Raw genomic sequence first — 23,043 nt, forward strand, 5'->3', positions numbered from 1 at the left:
AAGGACAGAGATGGCATCTGAAGCGCTGCCATTGACTGCTGGATAAAGGGGTTACTGACAGACGTCCTCCGCTGGGAATCCCAGTCCATACCTCCCCTCTCTCCTCCCCCGCCTGCTGACATACTGACCAAGGTGGCTTTGGGAAAAGTCTTGCTTTACTGCTTCAACTTCAGTGCCTGTCTAATTGGACACCTGGAGCACAATGCTTCTCCAGAGCAGGTGTCCTCCCCCGTGGCCAGCAGGTGGCAGCACTCACCCAAGCAGGGATCTAGAAAGCTGTGCCCTTCTCAACTATATTCCTCAGGGTAGTAGACCAAGGCCACCTCTGTGCCCCCTGGCCATGAGCACCTTTAAGAAGACGCAGATGGAATGGGATCTGGGCGTGGTAGTGCGCGACAGTGATCCCAGCCTTAGAGAAGCTAAAGCGAGAATTCAGGGTTACACAGATCTTATCTCTACCCTCTTCCTCCAATCCTTGGGCCACAGTTTCCAGACTGGGCTTCATCACCCTGAGAGGAGCAATAGGATGTCTGTGGGTGCTACATGCTCACCTGCCTCTTGGCAAGTGTTGAAGAATGCACCCAGTCCCCTAAAGCCACTTTCCTCTCCTGGTCCAAGTTGCCCAATGTCAATTTCAGTTTTCTTCTGTACAAAGCACAGTCTCCATTGTCTTCAAGTCTACATGGCGTGAGTGATGTGGGTTCCAGACGGGTGGGCGGTGAATGCAGCCACAAGCTGCGACCGCCATTCCGGATTCCCAGCGGAGGACGTCTGTCAGTAACCCCTTTATCCAGCAGTCAATGACAGCGCTTCAGATGCCATCTCTGTCCTTGTGGGACAAGGAGCAGGACAAGAGAACGTTTGGGGGAAACTGGGTGGGAGAGGGATGGGGTCTTTTTCCTGAGTGCTTGAGCTCCAGGAGTGGGAGTACGACGTGACTGGGATTACAGGCGTGCACCACCACCTCTCGGCAATGTCTTGCTTTATAAGAGTTGCCATGGTCGAGCCAGGCGGTGGTGGTGCATGCCTTTAATCCCAACACTCAGGAGGCAGAGGCAGGCGGATCTCTGTGAGTTCGAGGCCAACCTGGGCTACAAAAGCTAGTTTCAGACAGTCTCCAAAAGCTACAGAAGAAACCCTGTCTGGAAAAACCAAAAAAAAAAAAAAAAAAAAAATTTCCATGGTCATGGTGCTGCTTCACAGCAATAGAAACCCTAACTAAGGCAGGAGGGGTCACATGGATGGCCACTAATGGCCCTTGAGGTGGCTAGAGAAAAGCCAAGTGAAGGAGGTGACGAGCTTGGCTGATGGCTCCTACATCCCAGCCCTTGACGATGGCTAGAGAAAAGCCAAGTGAAGGGGGTGACGAGATACAGGGGAGAGCTTGGCTGATGGCTCCTACTTTCCACTCTCCTAGCAGCTCCCAGCTGAGACCCAAAGCTGCCCCTCCTTGCTCCCTACCACCTTCTCCCCTCCCTTCTCCATCGCTCAGATTCCAATACAATTTCCAGCTAACCAGCATGTCGATAGAACAACTCGGGCAGCCGGATTGCTGGCCAATTACAGGAAATCATTCTGCTCCACAGCTCAGCCCTGGGAGGGTGCGAGGGGGGGGTCCAAAGGAGCAGGCATCTAGCTTGCAGTCAGGGAAGGGGCTGAAGGCAGGAAGCCTGCAGCACCAGCTCCCATCTTCCTGCCACCCAGCAGGCAGCGTGGGGAAGGGGTGGATGGGGAGGCTCTTGGGCACACTTCAGCCCCAGGATGTTCCTCAGCATTACATAGAGCTTTGGATCCAGCCTTTTTGTGGAGAAACTGGAGCCCCAAGCTGTAGATAAATGCAGAGGCTTAAGGCCCATGAGAATGGCTCCCAAGGTGAAGTCTGTGCTTCAAGGAGTTTGCCTGGAGATGGAAAAAACAAAAACAAAAAACCCAGAGAAACACGGATGAGACCATTGTACCCCAGAGAGTACTAGAGACTGGGATGGGTGGCACCCAGGGGACCCTTACAGGACTCACCTGAGGGCCTAGAAACAAGGTCTCATTGGCCTAACCTGTACTTCTGCAGCCAGCCCCAGCCAAGGAACCCTAGGGTAGGGATATCAGAACACAGGAATGATGCCCTAGGCTCCATGAGGGAGCAGGGGAGGTTTGGAATAGCCTGACTTAACAAAGGGGGGGGGGGGAACCTTCCAGTCCAGAACACCGACTACAGGAGTGTGGGAAGCGGGATCCTCTTCACCTCCCCAAACCCTCTGCCATGGGTCCCGCCTCTGGCTCTTAGAAAAGAACAAGTCGCTTTCAGTCCATCTGCCAAGATCTGTGTTCACTTGGATGCTTCTTTGCCAACCCCATCCCCTCCCTCACCAGTCCTCCAGCAGTGACTTCTGCCACCCTTCCGCCTGCCCATGCCCCAGAGCCTCTGACCCCTCTCCCACTAGAGTTCCCCTTCTCTACTACAGCACTCTCCCTCAAAAAAGGACCTGGAAGATCCATGAGGGGCAAAAACAAGATCTGTGAACCCCAGTCCCCCGTGAGTGGCCATTTGTCTGAAACCCCAGGAGAACTGTAACAAGTGGTCCGTGATCCATCCTCTTCTCCGTGCTATAGCTACTCTCCCAATTCCAGACCTCTCTCTCCTCCCCTCCAGGGCTGGGCCTGGGGTGGATTCACCTACAGCACTTTAGCCCACCCAGTGGTAGACGTGATGGGCAGCCAGGGCAGGGAGGATGAACCTGGACTGGAAGAAGATGCAAAGAAAACGCACATGTTCCAAGTTCTGAAATGCATCTGGAAAACAGGGTTAGTGCCCAGGGAGCCCTTCTTTCCAAGGCCTCAGCTCGAGTGTGCAGGCTCAGATATCGGGGCGGAGGTGCCGCTACTGGTCCTGAGTGTGACCATGGTATAGTACTCCTGGGCTCTAGTGACATCCTCTGGCGCTGGCTCTCCTGGGCCGTGCGCCCAGTGTTCAGCGATCCGAAAGAGGGCTCCGGCTCTGCCCTTGTAGGCGGTGCCTCCCGCCCCACCGTTAAGCGCTCGGCAGCCCGCAGGCTGGGTGCCATCGATCCGGCCGCGGGGACCCGGGCGCGCTGCCTCTCCAAGCTTGCTTTTCGCTTTTAATTGAAGTTTGTTTGAGCAGAGCGAGGAGCAGGCAGAAGCAGAAACCAAATATTTAGTTGCTGCAAATTGGCACCTCCAGATCAATTACCCGGCCCGTGTCAGGGCCTACGCCGCCCTCCTGCGCCCCGCGGAATTTCAATGCCGCGCTGCCCCCGCATGAGTCGCCCGCGCCACCGGTCTCCATTCCACCGCACGATTCTCATCAGCTCCAGCCATACATCACCCGTGGCCGCCAGGGAACAGGTTTTCAATGGGAAAAGTTCCCCGAAAAAGTCCTCCTTGCTGACTCTCATTGCACCGTGCGCTGGTCTGGCCTCTGTTGCCATCTCTGAGCTTGTGTAATGGGGATAACCGAGGGTCAGAGTTTCAAAGGACTTTGGGTCACAGGCACCTAGCCATAATCCTAGCAAGTCCTCTTATCCGGTGAGTGGTCTCGGGAAGCCTGGGTTTCTCCATCTGTGATTATGGGGCATATCCTTCACTAGGTATGATCAAACCAAGGTGTGGCATCTTGCCTAGGGACTATGGATTCTTTGGCGGGGGGTGGGGGTAGAGACAGGGTTTCTCTGTGTAACAGTCCTAGCTGTCACCGAACTAGCTCTTGTAGACCAGGCTGGCCTCGAACTCACAGAGATCCACCTGCTTCTGCCTCCCAGGTGCTGGGATTAAAGGCGTGCAATACCACCGGCTGGCAGGACTATGGGTTCTGTATATGATCCTCCTCTGCTGGGCTGAGAATGTAGCTCAGTAGAGTGTTTCCCTAGCATATACTAAATTCCTGGTTGGATCCTCTGCACCTCGTACAGCTAGTGGTTCTGACCTGTAATCTCTACAAACAAGCAAGAGAATAGAAGTTCAAGGTCATCCTCAGTAATAGTAAATTTGAGGTCACCCTGGAATATAAGAGGCGCTGTCTGGAAAATAATAAAGTCCACTGCCCTGCTTTGGGGGGTGTAAAATGGTTCTAGAATGATATGAGAGACACTGAGTGGGAGGGGACACAAGGAAAGGAGGTGGCCAGTCTCCATGTCCCCAGAAAGCCTGGAGAACTGCAGGAGCTGGCAGGCCAGTTCTAAGACTGTCCTAGCCCAAATGCCCCGGACACAATCATTTAGGAGGTCTGGCCTGGAGGGGAGCAAAAAAAAAAAAAAAATAGCTTTGACCCCAAGGCTACCCAACACCAGGTAAGACATCAAGGAGAGCCTGGAGATGGTGGCTAGAGCTACTGACCCAGGTTACTGTGGGCACCCAGGGCCCGCAGGAAGGAGGACAGCTGCACCACACACAAGGTTCTGCCTTTCTCGTTGGCAAGTTTCTAGGTCTCAGTTCTTCCCTGTGTGAAATGGGGCCACCTCCCGGCCTCCCTGTGGAGAGAGGGTGAGCTGCTCAAAGGTGTGAGGAAGAGGCTTAAGTCACGCCAGTGTTCCCCTCCTTTCATTCCCAGAGTCCCTTGGGAGAACTGCAGTCCAAGAGTTTGACATTTCTAAAGGCCACCGCGGTACACAGAGTGACAGGGGCTCTGGGTGGGATGAGCAGTGTGGGGGATGTCTCCCCCAGCCTACAGCTGGCCCCCTCGCCATGCCTGCCCGTGCCTACTTGCCACCTCTGTGCCTGGTCAGGATCTTTCCTCTCCCTTTGTCCCAGCTCCGTGGGGAAGGGTTCAGACACCCCTAGAAGAGAAACTGCGGCTGAAGTAACAAGCTGGCGTGAAATTCAGATCCCCAGTGAGAGGCAAATTCACCGCAACCCTCATTTTTCTCAACTGTGAAAAGGTGCCACAAGCCAATAATTATGTCATGCTCTTTGGAGTGATGACTGATTATTAATTTATTCATTTATTTGAGACAAGGTCTCACAATATAGCTCTGATTGGCCTGGAACTCACAGAGATCTACCTGCTTCTGCCTCCCCCAAGTGCTAGGATTAAAGGCACAGGCCACCACTCCTAGCCTGGTAAGTGATTTCTCAAGGTTACTCAATCTTAGCCTCTCCTTCCTACACATACTCCTAACCTGTCTCCAGTAGGCTCACCTCTGCTGGCAAAATCCCTCCTTCAGGATAGAATCCCACCATTTATCAAATCAGAAAGTTCTTCTGACAGTCCACCTTAAATCTCTCACTGCTTCCTTCAGAGAAGATGTAAAGAACCCACAGCCAGAAGATAAATGTTTATGGATAGATAATGTCACACTATTTTAAAAAACACCCCCCAAAGAGGACCAGAGGGGGTTGGGAATTACTGTCGGACACAATGCTCTTTACACTAAACATCTTGGCGATAAATATAGCTATGTAATTCTTTTTTTCTCCTTGGCAGAGGGAAAGGCTGAGGCTGGGCAGAAAGGCAGAGAGGCCCGAAAATATAAATCAATATGTGACTTTAATATATGTGCTCTCGGTGGCTGTGTGTGCTGGGGGATTATTAGTAACCTTGATTCCTGCTCAGTGTCCATGTGAGGCAGGGAGATGCTCAGCCCCCAGGGAGGAAAAGAGAAATTAGGAAGCCAAATTCTCCTCCTGATTGACACCTGGGTAAACATTATCCTGGCAGAAGGGGAAGGGAAAAAAAGATCAATGCTGGTATTTTTATCACGTTCCAGGGACGGACAGGGGGAGGAATTAAAGACACAGTTCTGTGATATCGATACATATGCTCAGCCCTAGGGTGGAGCCTGACCAGAGATGGGAAGGGCAGGACCAGGGTGGGAGAGCTAGTGGGTCTGTACCAGGGAGCCCCAGCCATGGCTACTGTGAGTTCTTATAGAACTCACAGACAGGTACAAAGGAGCTGCTTCTCCATGGCAGGGGAAAGGCACCAGCTTTGATGGAAATCACAGGTCCAAGCGTCTAAAGTGATATCAGACCCTGGCTTTCATGGAGAACGGAGAGGCAGTGGTGTCCACGGGCTGTTTCTAAGGGGAGGTTCCTAGAGCCCAGAGATGGAAGAGTGGCTTCTGAGCGGCCACAGGAAAAGAGGGGTCCAGGGTGGGTTGATGCCGGTATGGAGGGAGAGGCATTTCCTGGGCTATCTCTAATCTGAAGCCAGGAAAGTTTAGTCCTCCACCCTGACCTTGCTGTATGACCTTGGCCAAGACATTTGACCTCACGGAGGCTCAACCTCCTCGTGTGTAAAACAGAAGCCGGCAGCTCTGCTTCCCCACTTCACCGTTTTCCCAGGGTGGAGGGGGTATAGTGGTGTCATAGATGGGATTCACACCAGCCTTTAAGAGTGGCCCCAGAGGGGCTGGAGAGATGGCTCAGAGGTTAAGAGCACTGGCTGCTCTTCCAGAGGTCCTGAGTTCAATTCCCAGCAACCACATGGTGGCTCACAACCATCGATAGTGCCATCTAGTGCCCTCTTCTGGCCTGCAGGGATACAAGCAGTACACTCATACATAAAATATAAATAAAAAACCCTTTAAAAAAAAAAAAGTGGTGCCAAAGGTACCCCAGAAGGGTAGGAAGAGTCGGGCATGGGGATTTTTTAAGTTCAGAATTTCCTAGCAAGTCTGTCTCGTAAAACAAAAACAAAACGTGCATTTGGTACAGGCAGGGGGATGGAGAGTTCAAGGTCATTTAGGCTACACAGAGTTCTAGGTCAGCCTGGGATACATAACTTTGTTAAAAAAAAAAACCATATTAATTTAAATGTGATTTTAAAATTTTATTTTATGTTTGTGGGTGTTTTGCGTACGTATTTATCTTTGAACCATGTACATGCAGTGCCCACAGAGGCCAGAAGAGGACATAGGAACCCTTGGAACTGGAGTTAAAGACGGTTGTGAGCCACCACGTGAGTGCTGGAGATCTAACCTGGGTTTCCTGCAAAAATAACTGGCTCTCTTAACTGCTGAGCTATTCCTCCAGCCCTTAAACACCACTTTAAAGTGAACTTGTTGTATTTAAAACATCATTTCAGCTATTGGAGCTGGCCGCATTTCAAGTGCTCAGGAGTCACACGGACTGAGCAGCTCCCAAGCTGGGTAAGCGCAGTTCTAGGAGAAGGAGCCATAGGGCCAGAGCTCCTGTCCCAAAACAGGAAGGGCCTGTGAGGCAGAGGGGTGAGGTGTGCTCTTGAAATGCAAGATTAACACCCCCTTTGTGCTGGCAGGGGTGTTTTATGGCTTCTGAGGGGCCATAATTGTCCAACAGAGGCTTTCTAGTGGGACGGCCTGGTGGCAATGGTCCGGTTCAAGTGGTATTTTTCAGGTCATAGAGGTCCTGGGAAGACATGGGGTGGACATGGGATGGACATGGGGTAGACATGGGGCAGACGTGTAGACATGGGGTGGACATGGGACAGACATGGGGTGGACATGGTGCAGGCGTGTAGACATGGGGTGGACATGGGACAGACATGGGGTGGACACGGGGCAGACGTGTGTAGACATGGAGTGGACATGAAGTAGACATGGAGTAGACATGGGGTGGACATGGAGTGGCCATGGGGTGGACATGGGACAGACATGTGTAACTTGGGGTGGACATGGAGTCTCTTGTCCACGGATCTTCTGTGTCCTAGTTTCAGGACTGTCCTGCTAAGAAAAGAGGTAGGAGAGGCCCCAGGCTTCCCCCAACACACCCATGAGGTCCCACAGTAGCCTTGATTTACATGTTTTCCACACTAGTCAGGAGAGCTGAGATATTTGGAGAAACCATAGGGAGCCCAGAAAATGGGGCTCAGGAATAGTGTGAACCCACGGTGTCCCTCCTGCCTTAGTTAGGGTTTCTATTGCTGTGAAGCAATACCATGACCATGGCAACTCTTATAAAGGAAGACATTGCCGGGCGGTGGTGGCGCACGCCTGTAATCCCAGCACTCGGGAGGCAGAGGCAGGACGATCTCTGTGAATATGAGGCCAGCCTGCTCTACAAAGCAAGTTCTAGGACTTGTTAGGACTGTTACACAGAAAAGCCCTGTCTCGAAAATAGTATTAATAAAGGAAAACATTCGGTGAAATGGCTTACAGTTCAGAGGTTTAGTCCATTATCATCATGGTAGGATATGGCAGCATGCAGGCAGACATGGTGCTGGAGAAGGAGCTGAGAGTTCTACATCTTGATCTGCAGGCAACAGGAAGTGGACACTGGGCACAGCTTGAGCATAGGAGTCCGCAAAACCCACCCCTACAGTGACACACTTCCTCCAACAAGGCCATACCTACTCTAACAAAGCAACACTTCTCAGAAGTGGATTGGGGGAGCTTACTGAGGCCGATTACATTCAAACTACCATACCCACCATCCTCAAAGGCCAAATATAGTGCTTCCAAGGCTTTGTCAAGGCTGAGAGGCATAAGTGACCCTATAAGGATAGGGACAGTGCCCATAGCACACACTCCAACCCCTCACATACACATTCTTCAAAAGACACACACAAACCAGGTGTGGTGGCACATGCCTATAATCCCAGCCCTGAGGAGGCAGAGGCAGGATTGTCTCAAGTTCTAGCCCAGTCGGGGCTACTCAGTGAATTCCAGGCCAGCCAGCGAGATGCTGTTTCAAGAAACAGAGCAAAACAGAAACCAAATCTGCACATGCACACACACACACAATAGATAGACCCATTTATATATGTATAATATGAAAACCCCAGCTCCTGTGCACACACCCACGCATAGGCCTCCACGCGTGAACAAATGCTCTGGGCTTCCTCCCACCTGGGTTTGTTCCTACATAGAATTAAGCCCTCCTCCCTCCAGGGCCTACACTGATCCCCAGTGCCCACCAAGCAGCTTTAAACTCTGTGGCCTGGCAACCCTACAGCCCTTCCCTGGCTGCACTAACTGGCCTTGCCTGCTGTGATCCAGCCTTCCGCATCTGCCTGAGCAGTTTTCTCCTCCAATTACCTGTCCTTTCCACTCCCTTTCCTACCTGACTGCGGTGGCTCCTAACCTGTAAGGCCTGGCTCAAATGCCCCCTCTTCTGGGACCATTTCCTGGGACTCTAATCTGAAGTGCCGGCCCTCCTCGGCTCTGTCTCCCATCACTGTGTATAGCTCTTGCCTTCAGCCCCCTTCTCTCACTCTGGGTCACCCCAAGGAGAGAGTAATCCCCTGAAAGGCAGGACAATGGGCATTGTCCCAAGTATCCCCATCTCTCCCCTCCACCCAAAGGGAATACCAAGGTCAGATGTGAAGAAAAACAGGTGACTGGGTGAGTGTTTGGTAAGGCTCAGGCACTCTGCTCTCTCCCCAGACTTCTTTTTGGGCTCCTGCCCTGGGCTCTGCTCCTTCAGCCCCTCCCATTTCCAGGGCCATTTCCAGAGTGCTAGTGTCTCAGCTGGACAGACACTGTGACTTTCCTCGTTGAGCCCAAGTCACTCTGTGCCTGTTAGAGACCCGAGATCTCTCCCATCAACCTGGGATCATGGGGGAAGGGATGTAAGGAACTACTTTTTTTTTTTTGTTGTTGTTTTTTCTTTTTTCTCAGTCCATTCAAATACAGATTTCAGACAGCCTTCACAGACACATGTGACAAGACAAAAAACATATAGGAGAAGAAGTCAGAGAGGAGAGAGGTCCGGCTTCTGACACCTACAGGCTTTGTCACTGGAGCCCTGCAAAGGTCACCTTTCATAGCCACCACTGTGAGCCCATACGTCCTCCTTGCTAGTGACTCAAGTGCAGGCTCCAGTGTGTTCCTCCCTTGACAACCCATGAGGCTGCGCTCCAACCCTGGCCCTGCCAACCCCAGCTCGCCCAGCCCAGCCTCTCATGTTCCAGCTTTCTCTCTCCTACTCCCATCTGCAACCACAGCACATCCAAGCTGTCTGATTAACTCAATTGATTAATTAAGCTCTAATGAGAGCCATGACTCACCCCTGCAGCTGCTGACCAGGAGGCCAGCATGCCAGGAAGGGCACCGAGTCCACAGACGTGGCTTGAGGAGGGCCCAGAGGCAGAGCGCTCAGCTGCTACCACCAGCTTGGAAAGGTGGCCCAAAGCTTGCCTGTGGCTAGGTCTCCTCCGGAGCTCCAGAAGGGGAGAGGACTCTGTAGCCTGGAAGACGGTCAGCTCCTCAAACAGCCGGTCAGCACATTGAGCGCCAGCCTTTCAGGAGGCAGAGAACACAAAAGAGAGGTGAGCTGGCTGAGAGATGTCAAAGGACCAACCTCACCGTGACTCCCAGGACCCAAGGCCCAGAGAATACGTTCTTCCTGCGGCGCTGGCCAGAGGGACCAGACTGAGCCCTGCCGGCCGCCATCTTGGTTCCCTCCATCACAACCGCCAGCCATAGGGCTACTTGCGACCTCCGCCTGGCTGCTGCTCTGCATCCCGGAGAGCTACAAGCCCAGGTTTCCCAGCCAGCCATTTCCACGCAGCTCCCTCTCTCACACCTTGCTCCCTCATCCTGGGTGCCAATGCCCGTCATGAACAATGATAAGGAAGTGAGTGGACCTCCCTCCTCACAAATGAATCCTTAAGTGGGGGGAATCATGGAGTCCACTCCGGGGAAGAGGGCGCTGACTTCACGGCTTGCCTGGGGTCATATCTGCTTCTTCCCTGCGTTTTGGCCTTGGTGTTTGGAGAACATACTCCAGCGCGCACGCGCGCGTACACACACACACACACACACACACACACACACACACACACACACACCACACCACACCACACCACACCACATTGGTCATAGTCGTTTAACTCCTTTCTGAGGGTAGAGCCACTCTGTCTATCCCCGCCACCCATCCCGGCATCCACAGAAGTTCAAATGAAACAAAGGCATGTTGAATATTTCCTGGATAAAGAAGGAGTGGGAGGAAGGTGGGAAGAAATGAATGAACCAGCTACAAGTGGCAGATATGCTGAGCTCCAGGCCAGTGCTAGTAGGGAAGACACTGAGAGATGGGACCAGGCAGGGTCACCTACTCTAGGTGCTTAGCTATTCATGTAACCACTGTCTGCATGGCTCATTGGGCCAGAGGGTGAGTGGCTAATTCCCTTTCCTCCTTCCTCCCTCCGCCCCCCCCCTCCAGTGAGAGGATGTTCAGAACGAGGAATCAAGGGGGATGGTAGGGAGATGAGAAGGGAAGGGAGGATGAGGAGAATATGACTCTGGGCTCAGGCTTTCTTCCCTCGGGGCAGACAAAAAACAGGGTGCACTCTGGTGTCAGAGTGGCTTGCAGTCCTGGCTTTGTTTGACTATGAGCCTGTGGTCTCCTTATCTGTACAAGTCTGATGGCAGAGGCCCTGGGCCTGTGTCCCTCCAATAGTGTAACAGGGTTGCAGCCCCAAGGGATGTCTGTGACATGAGAGTGTGTGATGGGGGTGGACGCACACACACGCGCACACACACGCACACGCACACCCCTCGGTGGCCAGAGTAATCACAGCCAGGAGCCACCAGTCCCCAACCCCGGCTCCTCTGCTGTCACTGCCCCTCAGATTCAATTACCAGCTCAGCTTTTCAAATCAGGCTTCAGTCAGTAACTTTACTGGAGAAAATGATTATGTGATTATTTCAACCTTGCTCCAAACACCATTTTAATTGGATCTGGGAAAAGGCAATTTCTACATCAGAGGGGCCACTCAAGATGGGGAGAGTCCCGGGGATGTCAGGCATGAATCACTTGCCTCAACCTCCAAGGGCATACGTAGATGGGACACCTCTAGGACTTGCTCCCCCCAAAACCTCTCCTGTCACTGAGCCCAGGGTGAGATTCAGAGGACATTGAAGGGACGGGGGACTTTCCACGGAAGTGAACTAGAGAAAGGGGCCTTGTTTCTACCCCAGAAGGCATCTTTATCTGCCACTCTGCCATGTTGCCCCAGCCCCTCTTCTCTCCCTTCCCACCTTGCCAACCCCAAGTAAGCATTTTGGTTAGACACCAGACTGAGGAAGCAGAATTGGAAGTATCTGATTTTCCAGAATCCAGTAGGGCCTTGGGAAGGGATTTGAGAGTCTCTTCTCCAGGGGTCATCTTACTGGACAGGTAACTGGAGTCTGGCGACAGGGGACTCTTTCAGAGACTGTTACCTCATCTCCCAAGGGCAGAACTGGTTCTAGGCAATCCCCAAGTCTGTTGCAACAATGAAGCCATTTTGGCTGATTTACCAGGTGTCTTGGTTCTCCACCAAGCTGGAGTATTCTAGGGTCAACTCCTCAGTGGCCAATTCCCCTGGGAGTCATGGGCTCTGAGCTGTGTAGCACCCATCTCCCCTGGTAGTCAACAATATTTCTGGGCCAGAGCTCAGCCCCGTGCCAGGCAGAAGGTGGGCCGGGGCCTGGAGTGGTAGGGCAGTGCCCCAGAGGTGAAGGGATGCGATAGAAAACCTTGGACTCTATCTCCATCATAAGCACTTGCCTTTCCTAGGGTCTCCTGACTCCGTTCCTCTCCTATGACAAAGATCACGTCAGTACAGTAAAACCTGCTTAGAGCAGCGCTTCTCAACCTTCCCAATGCTTCAACCCTTGAATCCAGTTCCTCCTGTTACCCCCCACCATAAAATTATTTCATCGCTACTTTGTAACTGTAATTTTGCTACTGGTACAAACTGTAATGTAAATATCTGATATGCAAGGTATCTGATATGTAACCTGTGATTAGAAGATGCTACATCGGAGAAGGGCAACCAGGTGCTCCTCACTGAAGAAATGAATATGTCTACCATGCCCCACTGGGGTGCCAGTCCTGCCTGGGGCTGCAGACCTCAGAGTCCGCCAGCCGTCAGCAAGTGCATCCTGGACATTCCGAGAGTAAAGGCAGAGTGAGAAGGCATTCACAAAGAGCACACAAGTTGCTGGCTATGGAGCACCTACCGGGTGACAGGCGCAGGCCAGTGCCATGTCACAAAAACTAACATCTGGCATGACAATGCCCCCTTTCTCGGGAATAGCCTGGAACTCTGAGAGGTAGCAGAGAAGATGATTTAAAAAAAAAATAGTCAAAAGAAAGAAAAAAGGTTAGTGAGATCGCTCAGGGGGTAAAGGCTCTTGCCATGCAAGCCTGTTGGCATAAGTGTGATCCCTGAAACCTATGTACAAGGACAGAACTGACTTCACAAGGCCACCCTCTGACCTCCACATGCAGAACATGGTGGATATGCCCCCCCCACAGTAATGATAATAATAATTTATTTTTAGAAAAGAAAGGAAGGCAGCCACTGGTCCGACACATGGGATGAAGTGTTGGTGGGGTTCTTGGAAGAGTCTGGGTGTTCAGGCTGTGGGTGAGTAAGGGCGTTCAGACAGCAGGGGTGTGGAGGGAGGGGAGAGGCAGAGGGAAGGCAGTCGCCATGCTTCTGTGTGCCTCTCTGAAGGGAGGGGGTTGCCCAGACTACAGTCCTGAGACAAAGTCAGGTGAGACACTTGTCAGGGTCCAAAGCAGCCAAGGGGGGCTGAATTCATCAGGGTCCGCCTGGGTCTGAGCCCTGTCTCTTCTTGGCTTCTCAGTCTCTGTGACCCCTCGAGTTGCGTACACCGGCAGGTAGAAGAGGGGCCTGGTTGAGAGTTAGAAGGATAGTTCTCATGGATCTCTGGGACCCAGGAGGGCATGAGAAGCAGATATAAAATGGACAGGACCCTAACCCTCTCAGAGAGTGCCTGTCTGGATCTTGGGGGTGGAGAATTCTATTGTCAAAGAAGAAACCCCACACTGTCATCCTTCACTCGTTAATTTCTGGAGAAGTATTAGCTGTCAGCAAGCAGTGGTCCTCCAATTCAAATTATAGAATTTGAATTCTTAATTTCTCCTAATCCATCAGTGAGCTGCCTTTCTGAGCTAATATTAGCAGCAACTGGCGAGGCTGGAAGCGTATTCGCTGATGTCTCCCACCCTTCTCTAATCGATAGGGCTGGGCCCCGCCCAGGCAGGGACCCTCTTGCTGCTTCCCAACTGCCTCCACTTCCAAAAGGGATGGAGAGTTTTAGGAAGGTCCCTAAAGACCCTAGATTTTTTCCATATCGGGAGAGCCAAACAGCAGCAAGTAGAGAAAAGGTAGAGAAAGAGGTGGGGAGATGGACCCGGAGCCTGGAAGAAACTGGGAGCTGGTAATAGACAGCGAGAAAGCCATGGAAGATGTAATTGGAGGACAGGAGAGATGGAGGACCTGAGCCAGGGCCTAAAGGTGCCGTGAGCTGGAGAGGAGGGAGACAAAGAATCAGAGCAGCTCTAACACAGGAAGAGAGCAGCCAAGCAAAGCGAATCCCAGGGTTCACCACTGTGTCCTGCGATGAGCAGCCCTCCTGCCATCCCTGATCCCACCGGAGCACCTTCCCATGGATGTCCTGGGGCCAGCTAGGCTCTGCATCTCATGTCCCAGCTCAAAAGCCTCACCTACCAGGAAGCCCTCTTGCTTTTTCTCCACTGTCCATCCCCTTATCTAAAGTCTCAGCAGACTGGGAGATGAGGCCACAGGGACAAGCACTAGGCTAAGTATCCCATGTTCACTCATTTTAAATATTTTAAAAATGTGTGTGTGTGTGTGTGTGTGTGTGTGTGTGTGTGTGTGTGGTGTGTGAGTGTGTTGACACAGGATCTCCTAGGACTCAGGTCTGCCTAGGACTCCTGATCCTTCCATCTCCTCCTCTCCAGTCCTGGGTTTGCAGGCATACAACACCACACCTGATCCATCTATTTCATTTATCTATTATTTATTTATTTTGTGGTTCTGGGGCTCAAATCCAGGGCCCTGCAACATACTTGTAATGTGTTCTACCACTGAGCCATCTCCCTAGTTCTGGTGGGAGGTGTTTTTTGTTTTGTTTTGCTTTGTTATTTTTTGGTTTTTCGAGACGAGGTTTTCACTATGTAGCCCTGGCTGTCCTGGAGCTCACTCTGTAGACCAGGCTGGCCTCAAACTCACAGAGATCCACCTGCATCTGCCTCCCAAGTGCTGGGATTAAAGTCGTGTGCCACCACTGCCTGACTAGTTCTTGTTTTTTTGAGATGGGCCTTATTATGTAGCCCACGCTGGGCTCAAACTCATAATCCTCCTCTCTCAGTTTCCCAAGTGCTGGGTCACAGCATGCACCATGACACCCTGCTTGCTATTAGCAAGTAAAGAGATGGGTTCAGAGTTAAGTCGCTCGCTCAAGGATATGGGAGTGCTAGGATATGGATGGCTCCAAAGCAAAGTACTCGACACCCTGTACTTCATGGGGACTGTGCACTGTGAAGCAGTCCTTGTTTTCGGTTGGATTTCCAAAGGTTGAAGACTCTCAAGCCAGTCCCAGTACTCCTTTGCTTGAGCACATCTCTATCAGCCAATCTTAAAAAAATCCAGATGGCACGAACTTTCCAGCTGCTCCTCCAGCTCATCTTCTGCCTCTTCATCTCTCCGAACTGACCCTTCATCCAGACAGGCCCAGTTCAGATCAGGCTTTCAGCCGGACGTTTCCTCTTATCCGACCCTTGACCCCTATGGCTCGTTCTTCCGTGATCTGTTCTTCACCTTTTCGGTGACTGCCCTGCTTCTTGGTAAGGGTGAGTCTCTCTGGGCATGGCCGTATGCCCTCCGACGTCCTAGGACCCAATCTTGCCCTGGTAGGTACTCTGTAAATATTTGTGGACTTATGGGCAGATTGATTGGTGCAGTGAAGATGGAGAACCGGGTTATACGCTGAGAAATGTCTCTTTCAGCCTGGCTGCTGGGGAAGTATCAGGATGCTGGGGATGCATGTGTGGTGAGCCCAGGTCTCAGCAGATGTGCATGGGCAGATGGGGACAGTGTCAGAGAGGGAAGTTTTGGGGCTATGACGAGGTCTTGGGGAAGCAGTGCTCCAGGCTGCTCAGGAAGCTTCCTGGCCAGGTGCCCAGCTGGACTTTCATCTGGTGAAGGTCTCCGTCCCCATCTAACCCCCTCTGTCCCCCCATGAATCTGCAGGGCCAGGCCTGCAAGGAGCTATTTTGGACCAAACCTCTGAATTATGCACAGGCTGGCTGGTGAGCTCGGCACCGCTGATGAATGGGTGGGGGGTGGGGAGTTTCGCTTTCCGTGTCTGAGTTTGCACAGGCCCCAGGAGGAGGGCAATGAGTGGCCACTGAAGCTTTTGTGACTGAGTGGTTGTACCTGTGCGTGAATGATTATGGGTTCATAGCCAGAGGTTGTGAGGTCCCAAAGATGGTCCCTCTCCCAATGAGGTAACAAAATGATGAGCTCCTGGACACAGCAACCTGTGGTCCCCAAATCTCCACTAGGGCAGACAGGGACGAATGACTGTATTGTATGTCTTGCCTCTTGGCTACCCATGGGACCCTCAAAAGTCAGTGGTCAGGGTAGGTGGTGGTGACGCATGTATTTAATCCCAGAACTCGGGAAGCAGAGGCAGGCGGATCTCTGTGAGTTCTAGGCCAGCCTGGTCTACAATTGCTAGTTCCAGGGAAGGCTCCAAAGCAACACAAAGAAAACCTGTCTCCGGGCGGTGGTGGCGCACGCCTTTAATCCCAGCACTCGGGAGGCAGAGGCAGGCGGATCTCTGTGAGTTCGAGGCCAGCCTGGTCTACAAGAGGTAGTTCCAGGGCAGGCTCTAAAAAAGCTGAAGAGAAACTCTGTCTCGAAAAAAACCAAAAAAAGAAAAAAGAAAAAAAAAAAAAAAAGAAAACCTGTCTCGAAAAATCAAATAAATAAATAAATAAATAAATAATAGCCAGTGGTCATTAGAGCTGGACCTACCCTAGGCATGCCACCGGAGACTTTCCACATGTTAACAGAGTTGTCACAACACAGCCATTCAGCAGGTGCAGGAATCCCCACTTTACTTAGGAGGAAACAGAAAGAAAGACTAAGTAACAAAACAAAGAGAAAGAAGGGGTGTCTTGCTGGAGACTGTGTGACCTGGGACCAGGAGAAGGAAGAGCTGAACAGTTGAGAAATACTAAAATGGAAACAGGCCAGAAGGGACTGGCAGGACCTGCAGCTCCGAGAAGCTTTTTGTTCAGGAAACTCCTGCAGCTCAGTAAGAAACCAGTCCAGATTGTGCGTTGTTGCTGTTTTGTTTCTTCTCGCACTGGATGACTGAGCATGCCCCACATCCCTAGCCCTGTGATCCAACTGTAACTCCAGCTCCGGAGGATTTGGTGCCCCCTTCTGGCCTTTGCTAGTATTGCATACGATGCATCTACACAGACACATACGTACTATACATAGGCACACACACACACACACACTTTTGTATGCATGTATATATTCTTCGCAGAGCTGATAGATAACCCAGGACCTTAAACATGTTAGGCAAGCACTCTACAACTGAGCTGTATTCCCAGCTCGGACGATCCAATCCAAGTGCGCGGTGGTGGTGGCAGTGGTGCTGGTGGTGGCGGCGGCAACGGCAATGGTGGTATATGCATGTGGTGTGCCCGTGTCCCATGTCCTTGTGAGCAGAGGCTGGAGGGAGATGTCAGGTGTCCTCCTCTATCATTTTCCAATTTTCCACTGTATTTCTTTCTTTTCTCTCTCTTTTTTTCTTTCTTTCTCTATAGTTTTGGAGCCTGTCCTGGAACTCGCTCCATAGACTAGGCTGGTCTCAAACTCACAGAGATCCGCCCATCTCTGCCTCCTGAGTGCTGGGATTAAAGGTGTGCGCCACCACCGCCTGGCTCCACTGTGTATCTTTAGACAGGATTTCTCAGTGAACCAGATGCTTGCCATTTCATCCAGACTGGCTAGTCAGTGAGCTCACAGGAGTCATTTGTCTGTCCCTCCGCACTGGAGTCACAGGCACACGCTGCCCTGCTTGGATTTTATGTGACTGCTGAAGATTCAAACTCAGGGCCTTGCACTTGCACTGCAAGGCTCTTACCCACTAAGCCATCTCCCTAGCTGCACAATTCACCTGTGACTTCAGCTCCAGAGGATCTGATGCCCTCTTCTGGCCTGTGTTAGTATTGCATGCATGTGCACCTATGCACAGACATGCATATACATAAAGATAATAAATAAATAAATCTTTAAAAAATATTTATTTATTTATTATGTATACAATATTCTGTCTGCGTGTATTCCTGCAGGCCAGAAGAGGGCACCAGACCTAATTACAGATGGTTGTGAGCCACCATGTGGTTGCCAGGAATTGAACTCAGGACCTTTGGAAGAGCAGGCAATGCTCTTAACCGCTGAGACATCTCTCCAGCCCAAATCTTTTTTTTTTTAAAGAGTGCTCTCTTGCTCAGTGCTCCTGAAGAGCATCTGGGTTCAGTTTCCAGCACCCTGTGGTATCTCACAGCCTCCTGTAACTCCAGTTGCATGGGATGCAGCACCCCCTCCTGGACACTGAGGGTATCTGCACTCACGTGAGGATGTATCTTCCCACATATATACAAGATTAAAAATAAGTAAAATAAGTCTTTTTTTTAAAGTACACATGTCATAAACATTCTTAGGGAAAGTTGCCAGACACCAAGAATACATACTACATAATTCCTTTTATATGAAATGCTAGGAACGACAGCTCTAATCTACAGTGACAGGAAGCAGATCAGTGGGAGCCTGGGGCTGGGGGCAGGATGACAACTGACTGGGAAGGGGCGCCAGGGAGCTTTTGGGGGGATGATGAAAGTGTTCTCTGTCTTGATTGTTGAGGTGGTTATATGTGTATATAAATTTGCCAAAATTCTTCAAACTGAACACTTAAAATATATGCATTTTTACAGTATGTAAATTAGATTCCAATAAAGTTGAAAGAGAAACTCAGGTGAGCTGAGATGAATTCCACACTTAGAACTGTTGTGCCCTGCTGGGCGGTGGTGGCGCACGCCTTTAATCCCAGCACTCGGGAGGCAGAGGCAGGGGGATCTCTGTGAGTTCAAGGCCAGCCTGGTCTACAAGAGCTAGTTCCAGGACAGGCTCCAAAGCTACAGAGAAACCCTGTCTCAGAAAACACACACACACACACACACACACACACACAAAAACCCCACAAAAACCCACACACATACATACACACACAAAAAAACCCACAAAAAAACCCAGAAACCTGTTGTGCCCTGTGTCTGAGCACTGGGCACCTGGGGCCCCTTTGGGAAAATGTGTGTGTGTGGTTCTGATTTGGTTGTTTTTTATTTGTTTGTTTTATTTTTGATGATTTATTCTATGTTTATGAGTGAGGGCTTGCATATATGTGTACCATATTTGACCCTGTTATCCAAAGAGCTGGGAAGAGGGCATCTGAACTCCCGGAAGTGGAGCAACAGACAGTAGAAGCTGTGGGCTCTGGGAACTGAACCTGGGTCTTCTGAGCAATCATCCTAGCTTTGGTTTTGTTTTTAAATTAATTTAACCCAGACTGTCCTCAAACTAGCTACTTAGCTGAGGATGGCCTTGAACTCCTGATCCTTCTGCTTCTATCTCCCAAGTACTGGGATAGCAGGCTTGTGCTACCATGCCAAGCAAAGATTTCTGTCGCTTTTTCTTGTGTGGTGCCAGGGGCTGAAGTCAGGGTCTTACAGATGATGATAGGCAAGCATTCTACCACTGAGCTGCATCCTCAGCCCCTCCCACTTTGAGACAGGGTTTCTTTATGTAACTTAGGGTGGTTTTGAACTCCTGGTCCTCCTGCTCAGCTTCCTGAGTTCTGGGATTACGAAGGTGTCATTATGACTGGTCTGTATGTTCGTATTTGTACATGTGTGGCAGTGGGTGGGAGTGGGCCTGGGACAGTTGTTCCTATCCTAGCCCACCCAACTGTGTCTAAGATTCCTTAGACTTGACCACCTGGCCCTACATCCTCTTCCCCTGCCTAACTGCGTACACTGCTCCGGACTCCCTACAGCTTTCCCTGTTACCCAAGGCGCGGACTATTCCTGGGGTATGCATCGCTTGCTGGGGTACCTCCATGAGCAGGTACTTCACTACTTCTTCATTTGGCATCCTGTTGGGCGGTTCAGGAACCCACAAGAACCAAAGTTTAATTTCCTTTCATTCCTTAAAATTAAGGTCACCTCAGTACCCTGGTGAATCCCCAGAGAGGCCCCTCTCACTTACCACCTAGGGCATGATGAGAAACTCCCAGGAAGGAGAAGGGGAGAAGCACTGGGTTCACCACCCCCAGATGCCCTGCAGGGTGTTCAAGAGAACCTGGCCAGTGCATGGCGTCCCAGCAGTGCATGGCGTCCCAGCAGTGCCTGGCGTCCCAGCAGTGTGTGGCATCCCAGGACTTCGTCCTCCCGGATGCTATTACCATTGCTTACTCAGCTACATTCTCAGCCCCTGAACTAACTGTGTTGTTGCTGTTGTTTTGTTTTTCTTTCTTTTTCTAGTTTGGTTTTTCAAGAAAGGGTTTCTCTGTGTAACAGCCTTGGCTGTCCTGGAACTCACTTTGTAAACCAGGCTGACCTTGAACTCAGAGATCCACCTGTTTCTACCCCCCCCCCAAGTGTTAGGATTAAAGGTGTGCACCACCTGTCTGACTGATTACTGGATTTTTGTTTTGTGTTTCTTTCCTCTTGATTCTTAGGCATTCACCCAGGTAAAGGGTAACCCCGCCCCCACCATCCCACCAGGATCCAGCATTGGGCTCCCTATAGCTGGGCATAGTGCCAGCAGCCCTCTGCTTGAGGCAGGTGGGCAGGGTTGAACTTGATCAGGACTGGATGGGGTTAGGGATGGCAGGGAAATGAGATCTACAAATAGCAGCAAATTGTTCATTGATTTCTATCCTGTTGGAAGGAACCCTGGGACCAGTGGGAGCAAGACTGGGTTTGAACTAGAGAAGCAGGAAGGAAGGCTCAGTCTAGGGCTGGCAGGCAAAGTCAGGAGGCAGGCATCCTGCCTTTTGGGGATGTCTCCTCCATCTACCCTCGAGATTTCTGGAAGGTGGGCAGATTCTAGTCAATACAACACACAAACAGAGGGGGAGGTGAGGATACAAGAGAAAAAGATTCTGTCCCCAAATGTCTGCTTCTTCAAGATGACCCACGTTTTAAATACCCTGCTCATTAGGTCCTTAGACACACACAAATGATTCTGCCATATGCTGAGGCTTGGGAATCAGAATATAACCATCGTGCCTTGACAGGGCACAGGTCCCTAGTGACCTGTCTTCTTGCCTGTGTGTCCTCTGGATTCCTAGAGTTGGCTATAAGTTCCCTATGCTCCTACCCATGCCCTAGCCCCTCTTTGTCTTTGTACAGGCAGGACCCTCTACCTAGAGTGTTTTCTCCATGTCCTGTCCTGTGCGATCGTGAAGACCTCGGCAGTCTGAAGCCCTGCATCCTGCCAAAGCCTCCCAGGTTGCCTGCAGCCTTCTGGCCTCTTTCTTCCTTTAACTCCTGGGGTCTGGTCTGTAGCAATCATATTCCTGCCTTCTGCTTGCAGTGTGTGTGTAAATGTCTCCATGTGGAGGCTCAGAGAGTGCTGCTCTCCTGTGGTTTCCTGGGCAACAGTCCCATCGCCTCCACTGGACAGTAAGGATCTGGCTGTCAGAAACCACATCCTAATCATGTCCACCCCCATCTTTACCCTGCAGCCCACAGTGCAGTGTGTGGCTAGAGCCTTGGGGACACCTGCAACTAGAAGGAACCACAGGGACATCTTGTCTCCACCCCTGCAATTCAGAAGTTCTCGTGGTGGAGGGCAGTTTCCCCTCACCTTAGTTCTGCTCCATTACCTGGGAAGAGCTGAATGAAAGCGCTCTCGGCAGCTTTCCAGGTCCTAAACTCACCCCACTACATATTGTGTGAGGATCCCATCCAGGAGGCTGTCCCCAGGTACAGTTAGAACCCAGGAGAAGGAAGGAAGGAAGGAAGGAAGGAAGGAAGGAAGGAAGGAAGGAAGGAAGGAAGGAAGGAAGGAAGGGAAAAAAGAGGGGGGCAGGCTTTGGTGGTGCATACCTTTGATCCTACCACTTGGTTGGCAAAGACAGGCAGATCTCTGAGTTCGAGGCCAGCCTGGCCTAAGAATAAGTTCCAGGACAGTCAGGGCTACACAGAGAAACCCTGTCTCAAAGGAATCATATTAATAATAATAAAAGAACCCGGGAAAAGTCATTGCCGTCCAGCTCAGTCTTGTAGTTCTGGGCAAGTTTACAGGGACCTGTGGTTGTACCTGTGAGAGGGAGGAGGAGCCCAGCAATTGCCCCACCCCCTGGGAATCTGAGCTTCCTCACTGATAGAGAAACTGAGGCTTGGGACAATGACCTGCTCTGCCTACAGTATGCCAGAGGCCAGTGCCCTCTCACCATATGGGATTCTCCTGGGGCTAGTCCGTGGCTGGTAGTGGGCAGGGCATCACAGCTGGTATATGTAACTCCCTGGGCGGGTCCCAAGGAAGAGAGGGCAGTCTGTCTCACAAGCCTGCAGCCAGGGCCGGACCAGCACTTCCAGGGGCAGACTGATTTCCTGTCACTTGGCCGCTGGGCCCAGAGCAGCTGCTCCCTCATCTAATTAATGGTCCTGGTTCCCGGTTCTTGATGAAGGGGGATCATGAGCTATTGCTCTGCCCAAGTCTCCACGGAGCTTTCCATGGGGAAGGGTTCCAGGAGGGGTAGGGAGAGGCAAGGACAGCTCACAGGGCTGCCACACTGAGAACGGCGTCTCTTCCCGCCTTCCATCCTCTCTTTTACCCTCACTCCTTCTCAAAAGCATCCTCTTCCTTCTTCCCTGTGTCCTGGCGCTGGCTCTTCTCTGCCCTAAGAGGTCTCCATCCTCTGCTTCCTTCCCAGACCCTGTCCCAGAAGGTTTCTTCTTCCCTTGAGCCCTGTATCCTTTGCCTAGGCCTGGTTGTAAGTGGGCACACTGAGTGTAGTGATCTCTGGGCATTGCCTCTGAGATCAGCCCATCCTGGAACCATGACTCCCCATGAGCTATCACTTTCAGCAGATAGCATCCTTCCTGAGATAAGGGAATGAAGGAGGTGTCCAGTGGATAACAGCTGGATTCCTCAGAGCAAATAACTTAGGAAAATAGGAATGTCTTCCCAGGTCAGCTCTGTTCCCTACTCATAGCTGTCTGGTATGGAAGTCAAGGTTGGGTCAGGTGGAGAAGGAGTGA

Source organism: Arvicola amphibius, chromosome 4 (assembly GCF_903992535.2).
Source record: "Arvicola amphibius chromosome 4, mArvAmp1.2, whole genome shotgun sequence".
Taxonomy (NCBI): Eukaryota; Metazoa; Chordata; class Mammalia; order Rodentia; family Cricetidae; genus Arvicola; species Arvicola amphibius.